The 27,448-nt window shown below is 39.6% G+C and overlaps 2 protein-coding genes across 2 annotated transcripts in view; one reads left to right on the top strand and one right to left on the bottom strand.

The window, feature by feature from the left end:
* Nost (Nostrin) overlaps positions 1 to 4,491 on the bottom strand; it is a 214,535-nt gene extending 210,044 nt beyond the window's left edge. Inside the window, exon 1 of the mRNA XM_083132385.1 lies at positions 4,357 to 4,491. The gene's annotated coding sequence lies outside the window, so the exon portion shown is untranslated. The remainder of the gene's footprint in view (positions 1 to 4,356) is intronic.
* p23 (cytosolic prostaglandin E synthase) overlaps positions 1 to 27,448 on the top strand; it is a 90,872-nt gene that overhangs the window by 13,835 nt on the left and 49,589 nt on the right. The window lies entirely within an intron of this gene.

Raw genomic sequence — 27,448 nt, 5'->3', positions numbered from 1 at the left:
TGTGAGCAATTCTATGTCTGTCCAGCTGTGAGCAATTCTATGTCTGTACAGCTGTGAGCAATTCTATCTGTACAGCTGTAAGCAGTTCTGTGCCTGTACAGTTGTAAGTACAGTTGCTTGTACAGTTGTAAGCAGTTCTGTGCTTAGATACAAATATATAGCTTAATACTTATAATATAGAGAAGTTTTAATATTATTTACATAGTTATTGCTCAATACAATCAAACTGCTTACAGCTGTACCCTAACTTAAGCATAACTGCTTACAATTGTACAATACAAACCTAAAATTAGAATTAATTTTAATCCAACAAGCACAACTGCTTGCAACTATACAACTGAGCATAGAACTACTTGCAGCTATACAGTATTCCCACACCTGTACAATTGGGCAAATCACAACTGTACAATTGGGCAAATCACAACTGTACAATGCTCTGGGCATAAAACTTCTCACAGCTGTACAATGCTCTTGGGCATAAAACTTCTCACAGCTGTACAATGCTCTGGGCATAAAACTTCTCACAGCTGTACAATGCTCTGGGCATAAAACTTCTCACAGCTGTACAGCACAGAACTGCTCACAACTGTACAGGCACAGAACTGCTTACAACTGTACATGCACAGAACTGCTTGTAATTTTCTTAAAATTGCTTACAACTGTACAGGCACAAAACTGCTTACAGCTGTACATGCACAGAACTGCTTGTAATTTTCTTAAAATTGCTTACAACTGTACAAGTAATAAAATTGTTTATTATCCCCGCATATATGAACCTAAAAGAAATAAGAACAGGAAATACTCTCAATCAATAAATTGATCCTGGTGCATGTTTTTCACCTAATTGAGGCCTTTCATGCTAATCTTTGCTTTCAATCTTGATGGATACTTCTAGGTTAATTGCTTGTAGAGGAAACATGTATTGAATATGCCAGAAGCAAGACATGTTTGAATATAACACAAGTTACAATTCTCAGCTTGAATATTTACAGCCGTATAAGATCAGGGATGGAATATTACAATATGAGGGTTGTTCCTACCCTCTTAATCCTGAAACAGGGTATTCTCAGTGCGGGCTTACAGTTTTGAAGGCTGTTTGCTTCTGTAAATTTTGATCCTGGGCAGCTTATATTTCTGCAGGGTGACTCGGCATGGCCCACTGAACAACATACTCAATTTTTGAAAAAAAATCAATAATTTTGTTTCTCTGATATCTCTGAAACTATTGGTGCTAGAGACATGGAGCTTGGTGATTTTTCATGTGCATGCCAAAATGCAACTTTTTGATCTCTATAATTTTTCAAAAAAATCTTGTTGTTCTCTAGATCCTGAATAACTCGCCTATTTTTCAAGATAGAGTCATGGGAGTTGTATATTTGATCTCTGTATCATGTTTAGAAGTTTTTTGAAAAAATCGATAATTTTTTTGATTTTGTGATTTCTCAAAAACTACAAGTGCTGGAGACCTGGAATTTTTTCAGGTGGATTCTGTGCATGATTCTCTATGTTTTAGGTCTCTATAATTTTTTTGATAGATGCAATATTTAGGCTGCAAATCCAGTTTTTAAGAATTGCATGTTGAATTTTTACATATGTTATGTCTGGAAATGCAAGTGATACTGCTTACAGCCTGTCTATTCATTGCTTGTACAAGTTTAAACATGACTACTGTACTTATATGTTTTCAAGAAACATCTCCGAAACGTTTCAACGTTGTTTTCGCTGCGATTGATTTCTCAAATTCTATGTTTGCCCAGAAATCATCAGTTAAATACACTATTCTGCACTCAATTGTATTCTCGAACCCAGCCTCTCTCAACATATCAAGAATTCTCATGTAGGGCCTAAAAAACATTCCTGTTGTTACATTGTAGATATCATAGACATAAACCTGTGATCTATCAGGTATGTAAGATATGTTGCTCTGGATCTTGGGCCCTATCACTTCTCCATGTACAACAATTGTATCTTCCAAATCTGTATCAATAATTTTGAACAGTTTCTGCATTACAGGGTGAATTTTAAATCTGCATAGAAATGGCTCGGGTCTGTGTGTATGCAGGAAGAGGCAAGGTTGAAATCTGCTTGGGTATAATTTTCTGAAGCCTGTACCTCATCACAGCATTGCTCTGTCAGAGATAGGGACTGTGTTTCTTCATAATTATTATTCTTGTCAGTAAAAAATTCTACAATAATAGGCTCTTCTCATCAGTGTAACAAATTTCCTGTCTTGTTTTACATGCAGTTCCATCCCTGCTCATCAGTGCTGTAGAAATATCAGCCAGGCTCGGGTCTGTATGCAGAAAAAGGCAAGATATTTGTTTGAAATCTGCTTGGGTATAATTTTCTGAAGCCTGTACCTCATCACAGCATTGCTCTGTCAGAGATAGGGACTGTGTTTCTTCATAATTATTATTCTTGTCAGTAATCAATTCTAACAAGTTTAATTTTTAATAGGATCTTCTCATCAGTGTAACAAATTTCCTGTCTCATGCAGTTCCAAATCCCTGCTCATCAGTGCTGTTGAAATATCAGCCAGGCTCGGGCAATACTGACATGTATTACACACCAGATGAATTCAGAGACCCATGTTTGTAATTAACACTTCAAAAAGGAAACAAGTTGTGGTAAATGACAGAACAAACATTAAAATTATCTGTGAATTTCACGAGGCTTTACCCGATGACACCATATGCAGTGTTATTCTCATAGGTGAAAAATCATATGTTTATGATGTGAGAAATGAGAGAGTCACGGAGCAGTTCTAGAAGCCCGATTCAGGGCTTCCCCCATGGCGCAGTGGTAGCGTCATTGCCTTGTAATCAAGGGGTCCCGGGTTCGATACCCGGTGGAGGCACAAGTAGTTCGGATCCCACTTTAAAACTGTAGGGCCAGTCCCGATTAGCCTTACTGTGCATAAAATGGACTTAAAACAGCAACTCGAACTAGAGACACGATTCAAACACAGAAACTCTTTGGATATAAAACAATACTTTACCGTCAGGAAATATATTACTTACCCATTTTATACCACCTCTGCTCGTAGCAGATACCTACCTAAAATACTGCCAAAAGCTGAAATACAGAAATATTGCAATAATTATTCTGTAAAGTTACAGACTTGTATACAACAAGACCAAGCCTAAATGCAATTCAGTTTGCAATGACAATATCCAGGAATTTCCTCAATATGATGGATGGTCCCTGAAAAGGGGCATAGTATAGATAAGAATTTCTCTTTGAGTTTCATGACAAATAACATGTAATTTCCCCCTCGGAAAAGACACAATAGAGGCAATATCAATAGATATAATCACTCAGGCAAACAGAATGAAGGCAATTACTCTTTAATAATAAATAACTCTCTGAAAAGACGCAGTATAGATTATATCTGTTGGCATACAACTCCCGGGCATGCAATAATTTATTGTTGGCCAAAACATGGAACTGATCAAAAAGATTGGAAAGAGCATGCAATGTTTACGTGACCTCCATTCTATTGTATTGATTATGCAGTTTTGCCCTGTATTGTTGAGCTCCCAGATAACAAAACTCTGGCGATTCTTAATAGAGAATAGAGAATTTTTTACCAAATTTAAGATCTGGGAGCTATCAACAAAACAAAATTATTCTCAAAATCTCACATATGGAATGCCACATCTATCAGGACTCGAACCCAAAGCCCCTTTGTTTACAAAACAACAATATTAACATTTTGCCATCAGATTTTATAAGGACTCAAACCCAAAACCCTCCTGATTACAAGGCAATGCACCACACTCCACTCGGTCTCAGAACCCAATAGATATCAATTCAAGATTCCTGGGATTTTGACAGAAAAACATACTATAGGCTTAATTTCTGGTGTGGCCAAAAATATATCAATTTTTGACAAAAATCTGGCTAATGCAACTTTTGTAAGTATAGCAAATCTGCTTGAGGAGGGGTTCGTACTTTCTGAAAAATTCCCGAGGGCATTTTTACAAAAATCTTAAATTATAAGAGCTCTACACTTGAGCAAAAAAACTCAAATGGGCATGTTGACCAAGTTTTAAGTACGGCCAAAGCTGCTGGAGAGAGGTTCGTACTTTCTCGCGCCGTCCGTACCGTAAAACCCACTACTTGCATCGGAGATACATTAATGTCGAAAAATACGATTTACCGGCCGAATAAGTTGAACGAAGGGAGAAAACACTTCCACGAGCTTCCAAAAGTCTACAGAGACTCAATTCCGTAAGTAGTTTCTCCTGTAAATTTGAATAAATGTGTTTTCACTATACCATACTGTTACCGATTTCATTGAAAAATGTAATGGTCAAGAATCTGCAATTTAACCTCACTGTATTTATAACTTACTCATTACTTTCAACCATTCTTCTTCACACCCTTTGCTCTAAAAGAAGACTCGTTGATAAAACACACAAATATTTATAAAAGCCAACACTACTTCTAAATAAATATTGTCGAATCTATAAATCGCACGTTTCACAATACCTCGTTACAAACCGAACACGAGAAATGCAAAAACAAGCAACACAAGATTCATACAATTAGGTTTCTTCTCAACCCGTACAAGTGAGTTCTTTGGTTGCAGCAAAAATGGTTTGCACTGTCACGTTTACATTGCATTTAACCAAAGAGGTTAAACACAGAAATGAAACATCGAAAGTCGTTAACCCCGAACTGGTCAATGAAGGGAAAATATAATGAAACGAAGAAACATCAACATATTTTTTTCCGTTGTTTCTAAGATTGTACTGTGCGAAAATAACGAGTTAACTGGTACAAGTGTCATTGAACTAAAACATAATATAACAGTGCAAAATATTGCACATACTTCACTGGTACGTACTCGTGATCAGTAAGCGAAAGAATATGGAGTTGAAAGCATACAGTATACCATTTTTTAACTATGAAACAAACACGATTGAAAAATTATTCGTGTCCACAACGAAAAGTATGCAGTCTTGTGGACTAAAGAAAAACACCATTCTGCAACTGATCAGCCTAACAGAGCCGAGACAACAGGCTGTTTTACACTTAAGTTTTCCTGGCATAGTGCTGATATTTTACATGGATTAAAGTGTACGCAAGGAACGTATACGCAGGTTAGATGGACATCAAGTCTAAATTTGGAAATATAAATTTGGTTAAGCTTTTGGTGTTACTAGAGTTGACGAGCTGTATCTCTGCGGGTGAACTTGACTAATTTGCGCAGATACATGTCCGTAGATGCTACCTATTCGCCGTTGAGTGGTCGACAGCTCTTACAAAGTTAGAGGAGAATGATACCCCTTTGCTACTGCGCAGCCAGTCGTGGTCAAGGTTCATCCGCAAAGATACAACTTGTCTACTCTAGTACTCTCTTTGTGTTTGGGTGTAAGTGTTTCCAAATTACGTGTAATTGTTATAAGATTCAATAACATAGGTTAGAAGCACAAAGTTCTAAGCTATACTTAGAACCGCAAAGCAGTAGTTAAGTTTTCTGACTGGAAACATATATACAAATTTGTATACCCCCTCAAAAAAAAACTACCTCCCAAATTGAAATCACAAATCCCCCCAAAGCAAAAGCTTCATTTGCACAGTGCTTGTGATTTACACATTGCAGTCGCGTTTCCAATATAACAAAGAAAATCACTTTGAAATCACTTCTTATGCACAGCAATAAAACGTTAACTGAATGTATGCCTGTAGGCCACTGGTGAAAACCTTCTCACCTTCACAACTTGTCTCGCAAATCCACAGCTTTGTTTAGTAAGAACCACTGTTTTCGTTTTTAACGTTCTCGGCATATGCCTTCTCCCCAGTCCGCGCTTGGACATCACGTAACCCGTACGCTGGAACAAAAAACGAACAGTGCGAGCTACCTGACACCATAAGGAAACATTTCGGTTTGCAACACAGCAGATAGGAAGAAACCAGTTTACTGGTTCTCGGCTAATACTTGAGGAAGATAAATCAACAGGCAAGCGACATTATCGCTGGCACATAGGTTGTTGCGGATATATGCTTTGTACAATCGGGTTTGAATTTGAAGGCCACAACGCATACAACTCATTTATCCTTGCTTTCTGTACTTCTAATGGATCTAAAGTATTTGTTGGGTTAGACCTATAAGATGCCAAAGCCCAACCGTCAAGTTTGACTCCATATTTCATCTTCGACAAACCTTTTCTCCTGTTACCGGATGGACACAAAGTTACCTTGTTCAGAGCCTTCTGAAGCCCGTTCGAAGCAACGGATTACGGTGAAAGTTGGTGTAGAGTCTATGTAGACCATGGGGAAACAAATGCTGACAAAAATGCTTCCAATTTTCACCACCAGGTGCAAATATGGCGTTGAAGTAACAACAACCAGTAATTTGAGTTTATGTCTGTACTGCAGTGTTCAATATGCCCCCTGTCAACGTAAATGGCAATTTGGAAGCGTAAAACACGAAGCGTTTCCCGGAATGTTCTTAACTTTGCACCAGATTTCAGCGCCACATTTCAACCTGGTGGTGAAAATTGGAGCTATTTTTTCCGTCACCATTCGTTTCCCCAAGGTCTACATAGCCTCCATACCAAGTGTTAGTGCTTGGAACAGGCTCCAGAGGGCTCTGAGTAAGGCAACTTTAATTGTGGCCACCCGATATATATATTACATCCTTGTTTTACCTAAGCGCCTTTTTAACGTTACGCGCATATCCCTATCATATTGTGTTGCTCACGACTGCGGTTTTATTGTGCAACAGCGAAAAAAATTGCAAAAAAGGCCGTATTTATTGTTTGGGCTGTTATTTTTGTGAAAGTACTGCCAATATATCCAGTCATTTGGAAACGAACTTGTTTGAAAGATTGCGCATAGTATAGCAAACAAAGGCAGATAATAAAACATTTCATGACCGCTCATTTCGAATCCTGTCATATTACAACAACTACAGGGTGTCCATATGAAATCTCCCTGATTTCAAATTACAATTGTGTGGAAAGTATTTGACATATCAAACTGTAGGTCCAGTCCCAATTAGCCTTACTGTGCATAAAGTGAACTTAAAACACCAAATCAATCAATCAAAAAGTTTTTATCTTCTTAAATTTAGTGCACTTGTACGTGGGCTCCTTTCGTAACCCTCAAAATGTCTAGCCGATACTGGATCTCGACACAATGTCGTTAACATTCCCAGTTGGCAGGAATTTGTCATTCCAAGCCTTGCTTTTCGTCTGGTGGCTCCCGTTCAAACGCACGTCTGAAATGTCTTTGAACTGAAATTGGCGATTTCGTTTCCGCATACCACACTACGCACTGCGCTCGCTACTATCGTCATCGTTGCTAATTACTCAACACCTGAGGTTTCATGTGGACACCCTGTATATCATCTGTGATCCAACCGGTGCAATGGCGTATTTACGATTTTTATTTCTGGAGGCGTACAAATACGTGTGTCTCCCAACTTCTTATCCCCATCGAGTACTCAATTTTATCTCAACAGAAGTGTACAGTCAGCGGAAATAGAAATTGCACACTTAGATCCTGAAATACTACGGTAGCTTCTAGCTTGGTAGAAGTTGCCATTGAAAATTTGCTATTAAAATCCACTAATCTCCGTGGAGTTAGACAACACACATAACGCCTTGAGGGAAGCGAGCATTTCAGGACCTAAGTGTCCCATTCTTATTGCCGGTGAGTGTACCTCAAGATAAGGTCAGTGAAGAAAGATAAAGGCATCCCCCGGTACATTGGACAATGCCACCAAGTCAGATAGGGGATGTGATTGTAGGAATGCACACATTCTCGCAATCGACCATAACAGATATGACCAGGCTACGAGTTGCCTAAGAACATTCACTCCCGGAATCGAACCTGGATCTCCCGTGTAGAAGTAAGACGCCTTTCCAACCGAACCATCACGGTTATAAAACGAGGGCTGTACTTTACAAATAAAGACTTGTTTTTCGAATAGATGTTATTTCGAAGAGCTCAAGTTCGACAACCCACTTTATATACGCCACAAACTTCTCAAGATAATTCCTAAGTCATATTTATTTACTGTCATTGCAGGGTAATCGTAACGATGAGGATGATTAGAACAAACTGATGAAAAAACACGTCCGTGAACCTGCCCCCCCACCCCCACATAGAGCACTAACGAATCTAATAGTGCCAATCGTTAAGTGCTTCGTTAGTGCTCTCAACTACTGTTAACAATTTCGTTAGTGCTTCATTAGAACAAGAGCAATTACAAAAAAAAACTGTTGGGGGCTAGGTTCACGTTGCCCCCCACCACACACGGAGCACTAACGAATCTAATAGTGTCAATCGTTAGTGCTTCGTTAGGTTCACGGACGTTGAAAAAACACACAAGCTCAAGTCAGGAGTCGACAAATTCTTTAGGCTAATGAATGAATGAAGGATTAGGTGTTTTAAGTCCACTTTATGCACAGTAAGGCTAATCGGGACTGAACCTACAGTTTAAATTGGGATCCGAACCACTATATGCCTCCACCGGATATCGAACCCGGGACCCCTTGATTACAAGGCGACGACGCTACTACCACTGCGCCATCGGGGAGGAGACAAATTCTTTAAGTACACCGAAACGACTGCTCCTTAATGTAAATGGCCGAACGCTCGCTTGGTATTCGAGCCACGTTTTAGGCACCAAATGCACGCATTATATTCTCCAAAGAGGAAGCATCATTACATCGCACTCGTCCTTTTTGTGCCTGGCTCGTCGAGCCATTGAAAACAAAACCTCCTGAGCCGGAAACGGTGTGTCTGCTGTGTGACGTGCCATGTTTTGTCCGCTAGGCAGCTTGGGTCAATGACAACCAGCGCCACAAGGAGACATCAACCAGCGGCATACGACACCCAGAATAACTTTCGGGTTCCGAAGACAACGAGGACAAATTCGGACTTTCGTCAAAATATGTAAACACATATGTATATATGTATTTCTAATTCAACACTAAGGAAACGCACACACAAAAATTAAGCACCGACGTCCGTGACGGAGTGGTTAAACATCGCTCTACTGCGTCAGGGGTCCAGGGTTCGAATCCCGGTCTAAGCATGGGTTTTCCTCGTGAGTGTCCCTTTTCTTAGTGGTCTCCTCGATAGCGTAGTGGTAACGTCGTCGCCTTGTAATGAAGGGGTACCGGGTTCGATACCCGGTGGAGGCACATAGTGATTCGGATCCCACTTTAAACTGTAGGTCCACGCCCGATTTGCCATACTGTGCATAAAGTGGATTTGAAACACTTTTCTTGTTTCGGCCGCTGTTTGTAGCATTTCCAGGAAGGTTAACGGTGCTGTAGGTAGACCAATACACATAAATGAGACACTCAATTACATCGAACTGATGTATTCGTCGCAAAATATACATTATTTGCAGCCAACCTGCAATACGTATCACATCGCGTCGCTTCTCTCTTCACAGACTATTCACTCTCTCACTTTCAGGAGGCACTAGTGTCCAGAGAATAACATGGCGGCCATCTTGGCTCCAAAAGTACAAGGTACGGAACAAATACTAAATTTCAAATCACTTTCAGTATTGACTACAATCGTCGGCATATAGGTGCAGAAGCTGGCACCAGATGCGAGGAAAAAAATAACCGCCTGTCACAGCAGGTATAACTAAGCGGAACTAAACATTAAAAGAAGACGAAAGAAAGACAGTGACCTTGATTCGCAGCCACCGTGAAAGTGTATCATTCTGTTCCGAGTGAAAGTGTTGGAACTGTAAATCGAAATACGAATCCGGTGACATTCGCAAGCAAGAAAGAGCATCTCTGTACGGTCGCGGACATTTGTGCTTGCAACGACCGAACTGGTTTTTCAACTGGTACAGTTGTTGTGTAGTGGCTAATCGCACCGAAGGTTCCGGGTTCGAGTTCCGACCTGGGCATGGGTGTTGATCATCCTTGTGGCCGTGATGAACCAAATATGGCAGAAGGCAGACGTGAAAATAAGAAGAGCATAAATACAGCATGGTTCAAAAGTCGCTTAACTTCATTGCGTTTCAAAAGTGTTTTTTTTTTTTAATATATATAATAAACCTTCCCCTATTGATATGTTTCTAAATTATTTACATTACTTGAAAATACCACACAGGCAGGGCGTTCATACTGGGTGGATGGGAGTGAATTCTATCCCCCAAAATAGTCCTAGCCTACTTTCTTGCCCACCCAAATAGAAATTTTCAGAATCGTTGTTCTAGAGCTCGAATTAGAAAGACGAATAAAGCAAAAATTGAAGCATTAGAAAAATACAGAGAAAGGAATGGTAGAATAGAGATAAAAGAGAAAGAAAAACCGAGTAAGAAAACTAGAAAAAGAAATAATGAATGAAATGCTGGGAAAAGAAAGAGAGCAAGAGATGCAAGAGAAAGACTCAGAAACAGAAGAAGCAAGGGATAGACGCGAAGAAAAAAAGGAAGGAGTAAAAGAAAAAGAACTAGAGGAACGGAGAGGATGAGATAGATCTAGAAGGAAAACAGGATACAGAGGAAAACAGAAGAAAATAGTGGAAGAGAGGTAGAAAGAGAAAACCAGAAGAAGAAGAAAGAGATAGGAATAAAAAGATAGAGGAAAGAGAATATAGAAAGAAAGAGGAAGATCCAGAACAGAAGAACAAATATACACAGACGAAGAAAAGAAAGAGAAAGAAGAGAACAGAGGAAGAGAGGGACAAGAAAAATCAAGAAGCAGAAAAAGAGACAGAGGATGAAAAAAGAGGCAGAGAAAAATAAACAGGAAAAAAAGGCAGAGGAAAACAAGGTTACAGAGGAAGGAGAAAGGAAGAGGCAGAAAAAGAGAGACAGAAGAAAAAAGAAAGAGGCAGAGGAAGAAAAAGGAAGAGGCAGAGAAAGGAAAGATAAAGAAACAGAGGAAGAAAAGAAAGATAAAGAGGAAGAAAAAAGAGAGGGAGAAAGAAAGATCCAGAAGAAGTGAGAATCGCATAAAAAGGAAGCTATGGATAGGAAAAGCAAGGATTAAAAGATATTTAAAAATAGATGCCAAAAGAGGTAAGTACAAGGAACAAAAGAGGACATAGGCACATAGTGGTTCGGGTCCCATTTTAAACTGTAGGTCCAGTCCCGATAAGCCTATCTCTGCATAAATCGGCTTAAAAACTGAAAAGTACAAGCACCAAAAGATGAAAAACGATACCAAAGGAGGAGAAATAGACACTTAGAAAGGAATTAAATGTCGTTAGTTTGTGTGAAACTAAGTTCATACATTTCCTTACCCACTACAGGTTTTTTATGGACAGGGAACAGGAGTTAAGGAGTAACAGCTGAAGGCTGAACGGTGAAGTCCCTCCCACGACCTTCCCCTCCCTCTTCTGTCTACTCCACGTGGATACACTCTAAAAATGCCAGCAACGAAGATCAACATCCAAGAAGCTAACATGAGACATAATGTCATAGGGCACAGAGGAAGGAAGTTCAGATCTCAGAGAGGAAATCCAAAATTACCTGCAGCTCTCCTTTTAGACGCAAAATATTTTGGAAAATAACCATCATTACTCCTGTCGGGCGTAATCATTGGCGGATTTAGCGGTACGGGCACGTAGGGCATGTGCCCCTCCCGAAAGCGGTGAATAAGAATTCCAAAGAAAATATTGATAGCATCATGCTACAACGAATAAAAACGTTCGAGCAATATTTTTCATACAGTAAAAGAATAAAACATTAATCGGAACTAGATTAACTAGAGAAATACGTCGATTCCGGAAATCGAATATGCGATTTATTGCTTACGAGGCAATAACGTTAACTGATGAACATAACACGAGAGCTTTCTAGGTCAAAATATTTCCCCTGACAATTTCGACTGAGGAAATAAATACTCAAGTTTCTCCCTTAGTGTAATTATTGTAAATACAAATAACGTGGGACTGCTTCTATTTCACGAAAATCTACTTATGCTGTCACATTATAATCAAAGAGGCCTGGGTTCGTTTCCTGGTGGAGGTACGTAGGGTTCTACCTTTAAGGTTTAGTCCCGATTAGTTCATCTGACCACACATTGGACCTAAAACGTCCCTTGTAATTGTCGTGATGTCAATTATATACCGGGTGGTCCAAAAGTCCCGGAACGGTCACATATCGTGAGAAATACACATCGAATCGGAAAACGAAAAAATACGTGTTGAATACGTGAAAGAAAGCTATTCAATGATATCATACTTGATTCCCCAGCCCCGCCCCCTGGGGGTGGGGCGGGGGGCAACTGTGAAATTTTAAATGGAAACCCCCATTTTGTATTGTAGAATCGGAGAGAGGACTTCATTCCGAGTCCACCGAGTGAAAAAAAATATCATAAAATCCAAAAATGTTTCAAAGGGACGTACCTCTGCCCCTCATTGAACTAGAGTGAAAGCGAATGCAGATTCGGATTCTTCATGTGATCGTAGATCCCCCCCTTCCATATACTCGATTTTTTATTTTTTTTTATTGCGAAAATTTAAAATCGCCATATCTCCGTTCCTAATGGAGCAAGGAGGATGGGGTGATAGCTCGTTGGATTCGGAATGAAGTCCTCTCTCTCCGATTCTACAATACAAAATGGGTGTTTCCATTTAAAATTTCACAGTTGCCCCCCGCCCCACCCCCAGGGGGCGGGGGTGGGGAATCAAGTATGATATCATTGAATAGCTTTCTTTCACGTATTCAACACGTATTTTTTCGTTTTCCGATTCGATGTGTATTTTTCACGATATGTGACCGTTCTGGGACTTTTGGACCACCCGGTATATATATATATATCAAAATAAAATAAAATAAATGGGTCCTACGTTGCTACAAAGCGAAGGGCTGAAGATCGAACAGCAGGAGGTTGCAAGGAAAGACCTGCCCCTGGGCAGAAAACAATATGTAAATATAAATCTCGACATACTTTCAGTGCTATATTTTCTTATGCTTACAGTATATTCTGTGTCCCTCCCAGAAAAAAATCTAAATCCACATATGGGCGTAATCGTTTCCAGAATATACAGAACGATTCGAACTCCTCTTTCGATATCTAAGCATATACTCTCTATGAGCAGTGTTAACATAAATATCTTAAATAAGCTAAAACCGACCTGATACAATACATCATTTTCTGTTGTTTTAGAATTCGCTGACTATTGATCATATCAACAAAAAACTTTACAATATCCTTTGATGAGAAAATAATTGTCTCCATCAAAAATCTATTCCTTTGCTAAAAGACAGTTTCCCCTCTCTGGAGAAAATTACTGGAAATCTTTATCAAGAAAACGTACAACATTTTATGTAGCATCAACGTGTTCTAAAATGCTATTCTAATGGTCCTTGGAGATTGTGTACAGTGGGATGCAGAAGTACTACTCAGCAAACTGTATTCATGTATATACTCTATTTTACACAGAGAGCTTCAAGATTTGATAGAAAACGCCAATTTTTATACTGTCATACGTAGAAATCGATTCCTTAAAAACACGTACTAAGACGTAAGAGAAAATGTAATGAAAATGGTAATGCACAATTTTCTGAGTAATACTTGTGTATCCCATTGTACATATGAAATATTCCAGCAGTGATGAACCTTGCTCAAATCCATCTGCACAAATTATGCTGAGGCTTCCCCGATGGCGCAGTGGTAGCGTCTTCCCCTTGTAATCAAGGGGTCCCGGGTTAGATACCTGGTGGAGGCACATAGTGGTTCGGATCCCACTTTAAACTGTAGGTCCAGTCCCTATCAGCCTTACTGTGCACAAAGTAGACTTTATATACCAACTCAACTCAACAACAAATTATGCTGAGAATATGACTACTCGATTTCTTGGGGGCTCCTTGACCTAGCTCTTTCCAAGGTGCAATTTCTATAGGTGGATCCGTCCGGAATATTAAAAAAAAAAAAAACTATTAGATGACGTCACGTATAATCCCTTGACCTTGTGCAAAATAATAGTATTACAAATTTTAATAGTTGGGTCTTTATTTTCGTAGAAGACATTAATTGAAAACATACCACTTGAGAACTGTCATTTTGTAAAATTTGATAGGGCATCCAACCTACGTCATACGAAAATTTCCAACTAGGTATATCTTATATGTATTCTACCTTGGTTTCTCCAATCAATTGTACAGTGGGATCCACGAGTATTACCATGCAAATTGTCCATGACCATCGCATCCTGTGTGTTTTTAAGCAATGTTTACTCTTTATGTATGCTGGTGCAGAAGTTGTCAACAGCTTGTTTTGAGATTCCTTTAAATCCTTGAAGATCTTATTTGGCCAAATAAAGTGCACGAACATGGAACGATGATGAACAATTTGCACGGTAATACTCATGGATCCCACTGTACGTACTTGCAATCTATTAACATGTCCTGCTTAAAATTTCGAACATAAAAATTCAATTTCCCATTGATTAAATTAAACCAATGTTGCCGTACATCGACTACTTACATGACTGGCTTATACAGAACGATTTTAAAAAATAAAAGTGAATTAAATATAAAAACTCACATTCTCCTCAAGGACAGACAGATTCCACTTACCTAAAAATAGAAAGTGTAGAATTAAGTATAAGCACCAACATTTATATTAATTACATGCAAGTTTATGCAAGTAAATTCTCTCATCCAGAATGTAATATTAACGGTTGCACTTTCATAATGCCAACAAAGGATTTTATAATAATTGTATAATATTTGACTTAACGGGAACAATATTATATATTTATACATTCCATTATTATTGATTCATTTTCAAAACAGAAGAATTAAAGAAAATCAACTGTTCTAATCTCAAATAATAGAAAGGTTTATAGTGTACAGCAACAATTGCTCTGCATTTATGATGACGGAGCATTCGCAAAACCACGGCCGTTTAGGTATTCCTTAAAATAAGGGGGGGGGGAATCCCCCTGGCCCTCCCCCAGAATTTGGCACCCTGAATGCAGGTCATTCGTTTTTGCAAAAATTGAGCAAAGTAAGCTTATATCGGTACATCTCTGGTCAACAAGAATCTGATAAAGAGTTCGCGAATATTTCCCAACACACTTGGGAAAGTTGATCGCAAACTATTCACCACACATGTGCGGGTAATGACCGGGAATTATGAAATTTCTGTATCAACTTAATCATTGCAATCCCCCTTCCAAAGATCTGCAATGGGCAGGTTTTCTAAGCCCGCGGTGACCACTGACACAGTTTCTGAAGTAAGATCCTACTGGCCGACATCTAGCGTATAAAAGACTGAAGTACAAATCTACGGAAATACGAACTATAGTTCTAGAAAAACGCAAGAGGTACAGTACTATCGTAGTTTAAGATTACTGTAGCCGCTTAGTATTAGTCCGTTAATATTCGTAGAGCTACTGAATGAACTTTTGGAGAATATTGGTCAGAAATACCTTGCAACACCACAAACCAGACATTTGGTTGGTTGATTTATATGGATTATTTTAATTCGCTTTTCTTCCACTTTTGGCTAATTGCGAAGATGAGAATGAGTGATGATGTGATGAAGGGACACACCACCCATGCCCAGGCTGGGATTCGAACCCATCCTTTGCGTCGTAGCGCGCTGTAACCACTCCGCCACGTAGGTCGGCACCAGGAATTTGAATGCAATGCAAATACGCGCACAAATACCAATGGATATTTTTGTGAAATATGGCTGTCTAACTCTACAGAAGCTTTCAGACGGAAGTGGCAGACGACAAGCGACACGGAGATTTCACACCGAACCGATAAGCTACATGGACCTCTTAAAAAAAAAAAAAAAATCCACCGCTCATGCGCTAACAGACCAAGACGACACGATTGAAATGAATCTCCCTAAGCGAGAATTCACACACCGAAGCGACAAGCGACTCGTGTCGCTCGAGAATTTCACCAATCGAACACAGGCTTGTACGACCTGTCATTCCGCTACAGTGTGAAACGTTACTGCTGACTGGCTCGTTCCCAAGCGGCATGTGTCGCTTCGGTGTGAATTCTCCCTGAAAGGTTCACGAGTTGGCAATAGTGATTACTCCCATGAGAACTGAATCAGGAGACTGCTCCAATTTACTTCGACAAGGTGAAATCAAAGCAGCCATATCTTCTAGAGGTGTTGAGTGGGGACAGATAGTTCAACACTGAAAAGCACAGTAGAAATGATACTGCCTTAGTACAATGACCTTTCCCACGACAAATGACAATTCACTTATCACGAAACGCTTTCTCACGAAACAAACTTAGCGAGCTCTCAAAACAATCGACAAGCAGATATAAAATTTGCTCCCGCGCTTGTAAGGGCAAGTTGATATACAGGTCTCCTGTGTGTTAGGATATACACTGAGTGTTTCACTTATCGCACACCGTATTGAACCCCGGTCGTTTTCACGTTCAGAAGACACAATGGGCTCTTATGGGCAATGCTTTTCTTATGGGAAATACGAGCGCGCTGTTGTCAAATTTCTGGATTTACAAATTTAGCGTAAGTAAAATCGGTACCTGCAGTTTTGCAGGAAATTTTGTAGAGAATACGATGGTGAACACAAAAAACTGGTAACTTGCTTACATAATTTTAGATAAATTAAAAACGCAAATTTTCTGTGAAAACACAATTTTTACATTGTTTTCATTCCTAACTTTGAAACAGGCCGCAAAATTGAAGCATTCATTATTAAAAAAATTGACACTGTTTTTTAATTGTCATAGGTGATGGTGGTACTCAGAATTTATCAATACTTTAAAGCATATTTGCATTAAAAAATATTCAAATAAAATATGTGGAGATTTTTTATATTCGTGCAGTAGAAAATGTCGTCGCTGGCCATTTCTTGTTTTGTAATTCCAAGTAAAAACTTCCAGCGACAAAGTTGTGGAGAAAATAATGAAATTATTTTTTATAACCACTCAAAGGTTCCCAGAAATATTACTTCCATGCATTTGGAGTTTCTTTTTAACCCGAACCGCGCGCGAAGTAAGAAGACGTTGTCTGGCCATCTTGAGCTGACTCACCGCAGCATTCCGGCTAATCACCACCAAGTTTTCGAGATGTTATTTTATTTCCATTCAGTAAAAATATTAACTTCATGCAGTTTGTTATAATAGAATTGAAATTACTTAAATTTAATAATTGACAATTATTTCCAATGCTGCTGTTGTGAGCAACATTAGTGCTGTCGCAAATACACGTTGTTTTTGTTTACATTACTGTCGACATTAATACTGAAATGAAGAGCAACTTTCAGTTTCCAACGTACACATAAATTCATAGACACCATGTTAACCTTTGAAAGGCTTTCCAACACGTGACAAAATATGGGGCTTCAAGATAGAAATATGACATGCCTTGCTTGAGTCATTCACGTCTTATCATTTGTTTGTTTGGGTTTCAACTTGAATCTAACCCATGTGCCACGTTCCCCCTTACTTGAGTGAGAGATCTGCTTTGGTCTGTTTAGACTTTTCCCTCTCCCGAAAAAGTGTTTTCAGTTGTGTGAGCTCTCAGTGATTTTTACTTTTTAAAGTGATTTCTGAAGTGTCATATTCGTGCATTACACTCGCGTGTGTAGTGATCGCACTGAATCATAGTAAAAAGGGTAACTGTAACGTTCACAGTATAATATTAATATTAATAATTACATATAATTATCATTATATATACAAAATATGTAACACCTTCATTGTGAAGGAAGGTCATCATTTCCCGGCGACATGAGCTAGCGCTGGATTGGCAACACTGTGCGGTTTCTCCATAAGCGCCGTTGTGTCTTCTGAACGTGAAAACGACTCTAGTGACGTCAGCGCGGAATGCCTTCATTGTTAGGTTCGGTCTGTTAGGATTAGTTCTCTTAGCATAAATACACTGGTTTCTCTGGGCTTGACTAAAAATGCATTATTTATGCTACGAGCTCTAAAACTAAGTTGCCTAACCTAAGAACGAGAACATTTATCGTGACGTCAGTAGACGACGGTGTTCAATGCGGTGTCCGATAAGTGAGACCCATGCACTGTAGGCACACAGTGTGGAGATAGGGCTTCTACAATCCCCGGAATCTGTTAAGCAAATCCTCGCATAGCGGCAGAAAAGGGGCGGGGTCTAGTGGGCAGAGCGAAGCAGTACACGCTGCTGCGAAGGCTGGCAACTGCAGTCGCTTTCCCCCCTCCACGCGACCCCGTTCCCTCTCACGTAACTACTTGCACAGAGACTTGTTTTCGTTCGCTTGCTCCAGAGATGTCCGGGACAGAGTATACACATTCTCGACCTGGACCATAGCGGAGATGTTATCAGCACCACGCTCCGAGCACGTCAAGGTACTCTTGCCCTCAGGTATCCACTACTGAGTCACCAAAGGATGTGTGAACTCCAACATTATGCAATAAATGTCACAAAAAATCCAACCTTCCATAACCCAACCCGGGAATCGAACTATGATCTCCCGCATGGCAGTCAAACGCTCTACTGACTACATCATCTCGGCTAGAAAAAATCCAGAAAAATAATGCGAATTTTTTAAGCATGTTTGAATATGTACAGTCTCGGACACGTATGGGTGTAACAACTCCACTGATTTTCAATGGGACTATTACAACCCAGAAGTGTCCGTAACCGTACGATAAATGCTTCCATATAAGAACATACACTATAATTCACAAGTCGTACATCTAGCACTCCAACAGCTAATAACATCAAAACCGGAGAAAATATGATACTTATCCATAAGTGAATGTTTGTATATTAATAATTTCAATGCATGCAACATATTATTATTCAGATATATTGCACCTAATAGAAAATTGTCATGAGAAAGTTTTAATGAACTGTAGAGTGGGATCCATGGGTATTACCGTGCAAATTGTCCATGACTATTTTCATTAATTTTTTTCTTACATCCTATGTTTTTTTTAAGCGATTGATTTGTATGTATGCTGGTGCAGAAGTTGTCAACAGCTCGTTTTGATATTTCTTTTAATTCTTGAAGGTCTTATCGATTCAAATAAAGCGCAAGAACATGGTGATGGACAATTTTCACGGTAATACTCATGGATCCCACTGTACAAACTATTCACATTTGATATACCATTTTGATCTGAATTTAATAAAAACTTAACAACAATTGAAGTTGAATTTACGGTCGCTTCTTTGTACGCTTTTCCTCAAATTTGGATATATATATACAGATTTAGTCACCACTTAACCAACATAGCATTAACAATTCATAACCAAAATACATATAACAATATACTACCTTGTAGCAATGTTATAAAGTAAACTTGTTGACAAAAAGAGCGACTTTGTGATCGTAAAAATTATGCAAATTTGTTCTCACTTCTCCCTCTAACGTTACTGTCACTTCCCACGTTGCACATTCGCTTCTTTCGCATGGAGTCATTTGAATATGGATTAACTTATATATAAAATTTTCGCACGTGGATAGAAAGTTATCTTAAGGCCGAATCACACAGAACTGGATATCCAGTTAGTTGGCGCTGAACTGGCTGCCAGGCTAGCTGCTTGACTGGTTTGGAGGAATAGGACATGTTCTAATCGCTACTGGCCTTCCTCGACTGGATTCTGTGGAACAGCCAATCAGAACAAAATTCGGGCATGTGAAGATAATCTGTGCGTTTGCAAAGGGAAGGTTTTTTGTCTGTGGTTTCCGAGTGTTGGTTGTTTTTGTGGTTTCTCGATAAAAAAAAGAAGACGAAAGAAATGACGTGCAGTGCATTCGTGTTAATTTCATTAACATTTAGGTATTTATGCAAAGCGATGAGATGTGTACGTGACAAATATGATTAGCCGAAAATGAAAATCCTTATTATTACAAGTGAATTAAATTAAATGTTTGATTTTTTAAAAATTTGTGAATGAATCCTGCGAATCTCATGTATTAATATGCATACCCGAGTTAAATAAAAAGCTTGTTCGCTACGCATTGATTACTATATTTTTTTCGAGCCAATCTCTAGTCCATACTTTTCTTTTTTAATTTTTAATAAAAGCACAGAGCAGTAATTCTCCTACAGCATTCTTCAAATTGCTCGTCCATCTTTACAGATTGTCTGCTCTGCGGAATGTCTTATGGGAACAAAAGTCTATGGACAAGTACGGTAACAAACAAGTATCGTGTGAGGCGAAAACTAGCAAATGGGTAGCCAGTCCAACGCCAACTAGGGCATTCCTACTGGAAATCCAGTTCCGTGTGATTCAGGCTTCACACCATTCAGGATACAAGTTGCAAAAAGCGTCTTCCACACGCATAGAGTATTGCAAAACTCGCGGAAAGTGACAAGAAAAACTGTTGTTGTTGCACCTTGACTCCTTTATAAATCGACAGGGTGCAGCACTGCATTGTATAAACAGCAATAGTTTACGCAGTGGGCTAAGATTCAAATGTGCAAGGATGTAGCCTCGTTTTCTGCCACTTTTGGCTAATCGCGAAGATAAGGATGAATGGTAATACCAATATGATGAAACAGAAGAAAGGGCGGTCACACATACACACAGAGACAAGCCACAATTCCAACAGACCATTATACTGACCGTGGGCCAAGGCGCCAGAGCCTCGTTAGTTTGAAACAATGCAATCCTAGGTGTACTACGTGGAAGCAACATCATACACTTCACAAGGAATAATAACGCCGAAATATGTGTCGTGAGTGTGAAGGTTCGTTCTGATCCATTTCAATGACTGGAATTAAAAGTTTTGGGTGTGTCAGCACTTGGGCTATTTGCACTCGTCACATTAGCTACATAGAGTCAATACGTGTCCTTGAGGAGTAACATCTCCTTACCCAGTCAGGGGCGCCGACTTGTCAAAATTATTGGGGGGGGGGGCTCTGATCACTGAAATAAATTAATGAATGACTCACTCTCTCCCTTTTTTAAGTTTTGGCCTCAGTGTTCGGAATCTCATAAAAGCCCATGAATTCCTCAAAAATATCAAAATTTTTATTCACAGTTCGAATGCAGAATATTAATTGTCCACGGATGGATATGTCACAAGTTTCGTCAACCATAATAGCAAAATATTCCCGACTTTTAATATCTGCTACCACGGAGCGCAAAACAGATCTCCCTAATATATCAATGATCTCGTTCCGAATGCCACGTGAGAGCCATTCGTACGTCCCATCCACTACCTAAGTTCTTGCACATCGTGTTTTGAAACTCATCTTAGTAAAAATTTTAACAATACTCATAATTACATACTTAGTATAATATAGTAATGTCATGTGTTTTGCTGTCTCTGGTCATAGCCACCCAAAGTTGATGGTTTAGCGGTCTCAGCCCCCCAAATTGATGGTCTAGAACATTTCAAATGTATATTTAAAGTTAAGTTCATGTGGCACAATTCAGAGTAAACTTTACAAGAGAAGCAAAATAATACATTAGATTCTCTTAAGCAAAATCATTTGGGGGGACTCTGCCCCACATCGTTAACATGTAGGGCCAAAACACAGCTCTACAGGGGATTACACTGGCTGTAGCTTCAGACGCCAGAGCCTCGTTAGCTTGCAGAAATGCAGTTTGGCCGGGCTCACTACGTGAAAGTGAGGTCACTTCAATGCCTTCAGCGAATGTCACCCCCTTACACCTGGAAGGTGCGGCTACTTGATTCGGCTTTCAGTACAGACACTTGCAATAAAAATATATCATGACATAGTTATTAGCCTGTAGCAAGGATCACTTCTCGTTGCGTGACTATCACAAAAGCCAGCCAGCATGGTGTTCTACCACAGGAGTTGGATGAATGTAAGAAGGGTTTTAAGACGGTCGCGCCGAGTTGAAAATGAAACTAATGCAATCTCCCTTTCGACCAACATTTCAAAAACACCATTTCCAGGAATTGTAATTCGCATCTCGCATTCCAGACTCTTCACGAGTTATTGTTGAAACGCATTCAACTTAAATGCGTTTCAACGTGTCTACAAATGTGGAATCGCTTGAAGATACTGGCAAAGGGGAAGAGCATGCCCTTGCACCATTGTAATCTGAACACAATACAAGCATTATCATCTTCATATTACCAGATTCACTCCTATCACAGCCTGGTCTGGAAGAACGCACAAAGCATTCACGGTACTTCAGAGGAAAGGGTATATTTTCTTCTCTCAAGATGAATGTGAATAGAAAATAAGATTTCCTTTTTCTTCTACGACTTCAGGAGTCAAATCGCTGAGCTTTCACCTGCACCAAGAATGGACTAACGCCTCCTCGCATTTGAAGAACAACGTGTCGATTGCGTTGAAACTCTACATCAAAAAGGCAGGGCGGTTCACCTGTCAAGAACATGAACGTTGGGTTGTTTGTCTGCATAATAATGAGGTAAAAATGCAAGCAACGTTTTGCATGTGGAGTTGTAGGCGGAACGTATAAGCCGAGAAATGTATCCACGGACTGCTATTAAAATGGCAACTTCCTATAAAACGGGTTTATTAACATAAGTTATTATTGCAAAACGAGTGCTCGAGGAAAAGCAAGTTGGGACAGCGCTCACGGCATATGCACGTATAATCGCAATGAGCTGTTTGGCCAAAGATCACGTAAGGACTAAATACCTCAGGACCCTCAGTGTTACATAAGTAACAGGGAGAAGTAACATGGACCATTTGTTTATTTCAAGCGATTGTGGTGCGTCTGTGGAAAAACCACGTCATCCGAACAGTGGCGACCCCAGTTTCACACGGGGGTGAGGGGTTAAACAGTAACGGTGGGATGTACATAAAATTGTATTGTAGGAAATAATTCAATAACACATATTGATTTTATACTTATGTGTGTGTGTGTGTGTGTGTGTGTGTGTGTGTGTGTGTGTGTGTGTGTGTGTGTATATATATATATATATATATATATATACGAGGGTTGGGGCAAAAGTCATTGCAACTATTTTTTTTCTTGTAGATACCAGCCCGGTTGGAAAATGCGACATATACAGATGAAAGGACGAGGGGGGAACTACATGTGGGGACAGTTGAAACACGCGAACATTGAGCCTCACATATTTATTACGATAGTGTACAGGACAATACTGGTTTGATCGTGCAAAAATAATTACATACCTGTTCTACAGTAGACAGAAAAAAACTGGGGCTAAAGGCCCTCAAGGTAGTCTCCTGCCATATGCACCACACGCTGCCAACGATGTGGGAGACTCGGAATACCATCTGCGTCACCATTGGCCGCACTATATGTGAATCGAGTCATCTGTTGTTGCACAGCATTGGCAATGTCCTCTCGTGTCGCAAACCGCCTTCCACGTAGTGGTTCCTTAACCTTGCGTATGAGATGAAAGTCACAGGGCGAAATGTCAGGGGAGTACGGCGGGTGCTCCAATTCTTCCCATCCCCAGCGTTGCAGTTGCCGCTGTACACACTCTGCTTTATGTGGTCTAGCGTTGTCGTGCAGGATGATTGCACTGTCCAGAAGGTCCGGACGTTTCTCCCAAACGCCACGTCGCAAGGTTAAGGAACTACTACGTGGAAGGCGGTTTGCGACACGAGAGGACATTGCCAATGCTGTGCAACAACAGATGACCCGATTCACACATGGTGCGGCCAATGGTGACGCAGATGGTATTCCGAGTCTCCCACATCGTTGGCAGCGTGTGGTGCACATGGCAGGTGACTACCTTGAGGGCCTTTAGCCCCAGTTTTGTTCTGTCAACTGTAGAACAGGTATGTAATTAATTTTGCACGATCAAACCAGTATTGTCCTGTACACTATCGTAATAAATATGTGAGGCACAATGTTCGCGTGTTTCAACTGTCCCCACATGTAGTTCCCCCTTCGTCCTTTCATCTGTATAAATTAATGCATTTTCCAACCGGGCTGGTATCTACAAGAAAAAAAAATAGTTGCAATGACTTTTGCCCCAACCCTTGTATATATATATATATATATATATATATATATATATATATATATATGTGTGTGTGTGTGTGTGTGTGTGTGTGTGTGTGTGTGTGTGTGTGTGTGTGTGTGTGTGTGTGTGTATATATATATACCTATGTCGATGTAACGGTCTGGGAGACTTTGTTTACCGATACCGTCTTAGTCATTCACGGAGTTCGCAAAATTATCACGCGACACTTTGCGCATTACTACATTCGTAGTACAGTGGGATACATAAGTTTTACCAAGTAAATTGTCTAACACCACGTTTATGCTCTTTGCTTTGCACAACGAGAGTTTCAAAATTAAAACAAAGGTCCAAACAAGCTGCTAACAATCTCTGCACCAGCATACTTTACAATCTATTCCTCAAAAGCACGTAGGATGCCAGTCATGGACAATTTGCCAAGTAAAACTTCTGGGGCCTTCTTCCATTCTCACGGGTGGGACACGTGAACTACATTTTTGATACTAAAGTAGCTTAAGTAACATTTTTCTTACAGTTTCTGTGCAATGAAATATGAAACTTAACACTGTTGATTAAACATAACTAACTTTAAAATACTTTCCCAGATTTGTAGCTATAAGTGAACAATTCTGTGTCACGGGTCGGAGAGACTGCCACTTCACTTAAGAAATTTATTTTAATTTCTGTGAATTGTCAAATGATGAAAAATAAATTATTTAAGACATAGAGAGAAGGTAATTGACCTTTGAATATTCTAGTGGAGTTGAAGGGGAAATGTAAGAGTTAAATGAGAAATTAATTGATTTTGGTGTCACGGGTGGGACACAATACAAAACCAAAGTAAATGAAAAAAGTTAAAATAAACGAACAATACTGTATGTAAAAAAGCTTTAACTTAATTATGTATAATACTTGAATATTTATGCAAACAACAATTCTAGATTGTTCACTCAAGATAAAGTTACAGCATTGCATTTAATTTTAAAAATTGAGGTTCCACTTCCACATGGAATGCTCCTTCTGTATCCCACTGTACAATTTGTTGACTGTATTCTTGAGGTGCCACAACTCCTTACCGATAAGGGCAGTGTTTTGTAGTTCCTATTCATCTTTAAACTGTATGTCCAGTTAACTTATCTGAACCTAAAGTTTTGTAATAAGGACAATTATGTATACGTTGTGTTGAAATCTATTTCTCGTTGTTGGTAACAAAGGTTCGCAAGTTCAAGGAGTGCACAGACAATGGGCTTCGGTAATCACCATGACAAAACATGGCGTTTTTCAAGGTCATGCAGCTACTTTGCGAGATAATATTTTTACGTGGAGACTTTTTAGTAAATGCGCGTTGTTTGTGGAACAGGTAGAGAGATTAGGTTTCTGCCAGAAGAGGGTAGCACTGTCTTGATTCGTCGGTGTTTTTTCTTCGTATATTATTACTGGAAGGGACACTCACAAAAAAACACCTATGGCCTGGTCCAGGAATCGAAACTGGAACCCCCGGAGTCGTAGCGCGCTGCGCTAACCACTACGCCACGGAGGCGGGGTTGTTAAAGGTTCAGGAATTTTAAATAAATTCATTTTCGGTCTAGGAGAGAAAATCAGCAAGAGTAAATGGGTTCTGGACCGTAAAGAACCTTTTTTCGGAATTAATTTATATACGGTCCAGGAACTTTTTTCCCCGGATCAGTTTAAATAGGGTCCAAGGTCCGTATTGAAATGAAACAACACACAACTTGGACACAATTTAAACTGTGCTAGAACAGTGGTTTCCAACTTCAGAAGGTCTGAGGGCCAAAATTATATCTAGCAGTTGATTGGCGGGCCGCATTTTTTGGGGGGGATTAAAAATTACAAAAATTGTAAGTACTGAACTGAAAATATGTAGTACTTTCGCATGACGTAAATTTCTAAAATGAGGCAATAAAAACAATGGAATCACAAATCAAAATTGTATAATTACAATTTATTTCACAAAAAAAATAATACTTATGGATCAGGCGCGGTTGGCCCTATAGCGCACAGGATCAGTGAACCCCCCAGTAATATACGATAATCACCTCGAGAATGAACAATAAACAATGTCTTTACATTTTCACATTATTTCGCTAAAAATTCTACACAATAAGTCATGTATTTGTGCCCGTAATACGGTGAACTCTTTTGCTGAGAAGAAGAAACCGCGATTCGGTCGCCCTGATACAGACCCTCAGTTGAACCCCCACAGGACAGCTCGTGCCATTGTGAAAGCTTCGTGCGGGAGCAGAAGCGCGAGGAGGGTATAGGACAAAATACATGGGAGATAAGATTTGCAGAACCTATGTTCAACCCAACGGTCATGCGCAGTTCGTTCTCTCGCAGAAGGCGCGGGACAAGGCTCCGATCTCGCTGCTTCCTCCCTTCCAGTGTTGCTATGTGCGGTTCAAGTTTGAAGCGCACACATTACATATTCAATATTCTCTTTGTATCATTTTTGTACTGAACTTCTTGGAATAAATGCAAAATTGTGGCAGAGATGGATGAGTGGAAACAAATAAAAGCTGGAATTAGATGCGATGAATTAAAATAAAGGAGATACATTACCAAAATAGCTCGTGCATGCATTCAGAGGTTTTTCCTTAAAGGTGGAAACACTTCGGGTTCGCGAGAGAGAAAGAATGGCGCGAAGACGTGACTCGCTGTCGCTCGGTGTCAATCGTCTCAAGTTTGTTAGTTTTTGAAGTGCTTGGATACTTGTTGGAAAGTATTAAGTGATGCTGCGAGTGAAGCGAGGGATGGACTTTACCTAGGTTATGTCACATGATGCAGTGTAGGCGTTGCTGTCCGCGCAGGTAAGAAATGACCGATAGAAATGCACGTAATTAACGTAAACGAACTTCCTTGTCCACTGAAAAAAAGCGTGTGCTGGTCGACCAGCCCCAAATTCGAACAAAGCTATCTTGTATCAATGAAAGGGTCTCAGGTTCGATTTCTAGTATGCGCATGCCATTAGTTGCCATTTCCCTTTAACAAATGTAGGACCAGTTCTGATTAGTCAGCATGGACGTCCGGAAGGGGAATAGGGGGCCGCTCACCATGGAAATTGAATGTAAACCAAAAATTATATATTACACGCATATAATTTAATTTCAGTCACAGTAATTTTTGGTAATTATTATAAAAGCGTTGCAGTAACTTCAGACTGAAGGAGTGTTTTTTGCTCCTCCTGAGGAAAAAATATATTACTTGCCCCTACTTGAGGACGTCCATTCCAACAAAACTCAACTTTTTTCATAAAGGCACAATTTATTGTAGTTTCAGCCCTAAATTTATTCGCACACCCCTAATACAAAACCTTATACTCCCATATAAAAAAAATTCTGGACAAATCTTTTAAGCCCGCCCCCATCCTTTTGTTAGGCGAAGGAAGTTTATTTTGAGGAAACTGAATATATGTCACATGACTTCAGTGAACCCCCGGGTAAATAATGCACGAGCCGCGCCTGTTATGGATGAATTGAAAGAAATGAAAAACAGACCATACAAATAAGAATCCTTCATAGTAAGTGTTCAATGTAAAAATTGAGGCTTCTTGTATTTAAGTTGAAATGTCCACTTCAATTTCTGTATTTGAAAGTCTCAGAAGGTGAAG

This window comes from Lepisma saccharinum, chromosome 12, assembly GCF_977018435.1.
Source record: "Lepisma saccharinum chromosome 12, izLepSacc3.1, whole genome shotgun sequence".
NCBI classification, from domain to species: Eukaryota; Metazoa; Arthropoda; class Insecta; order Zygentoma; family Lepismatidae; genus Lepisma; species Lepisma saccharinum.
This window is presented reverse-complemented; position numbering and strand designations above follow the sequence as displayed.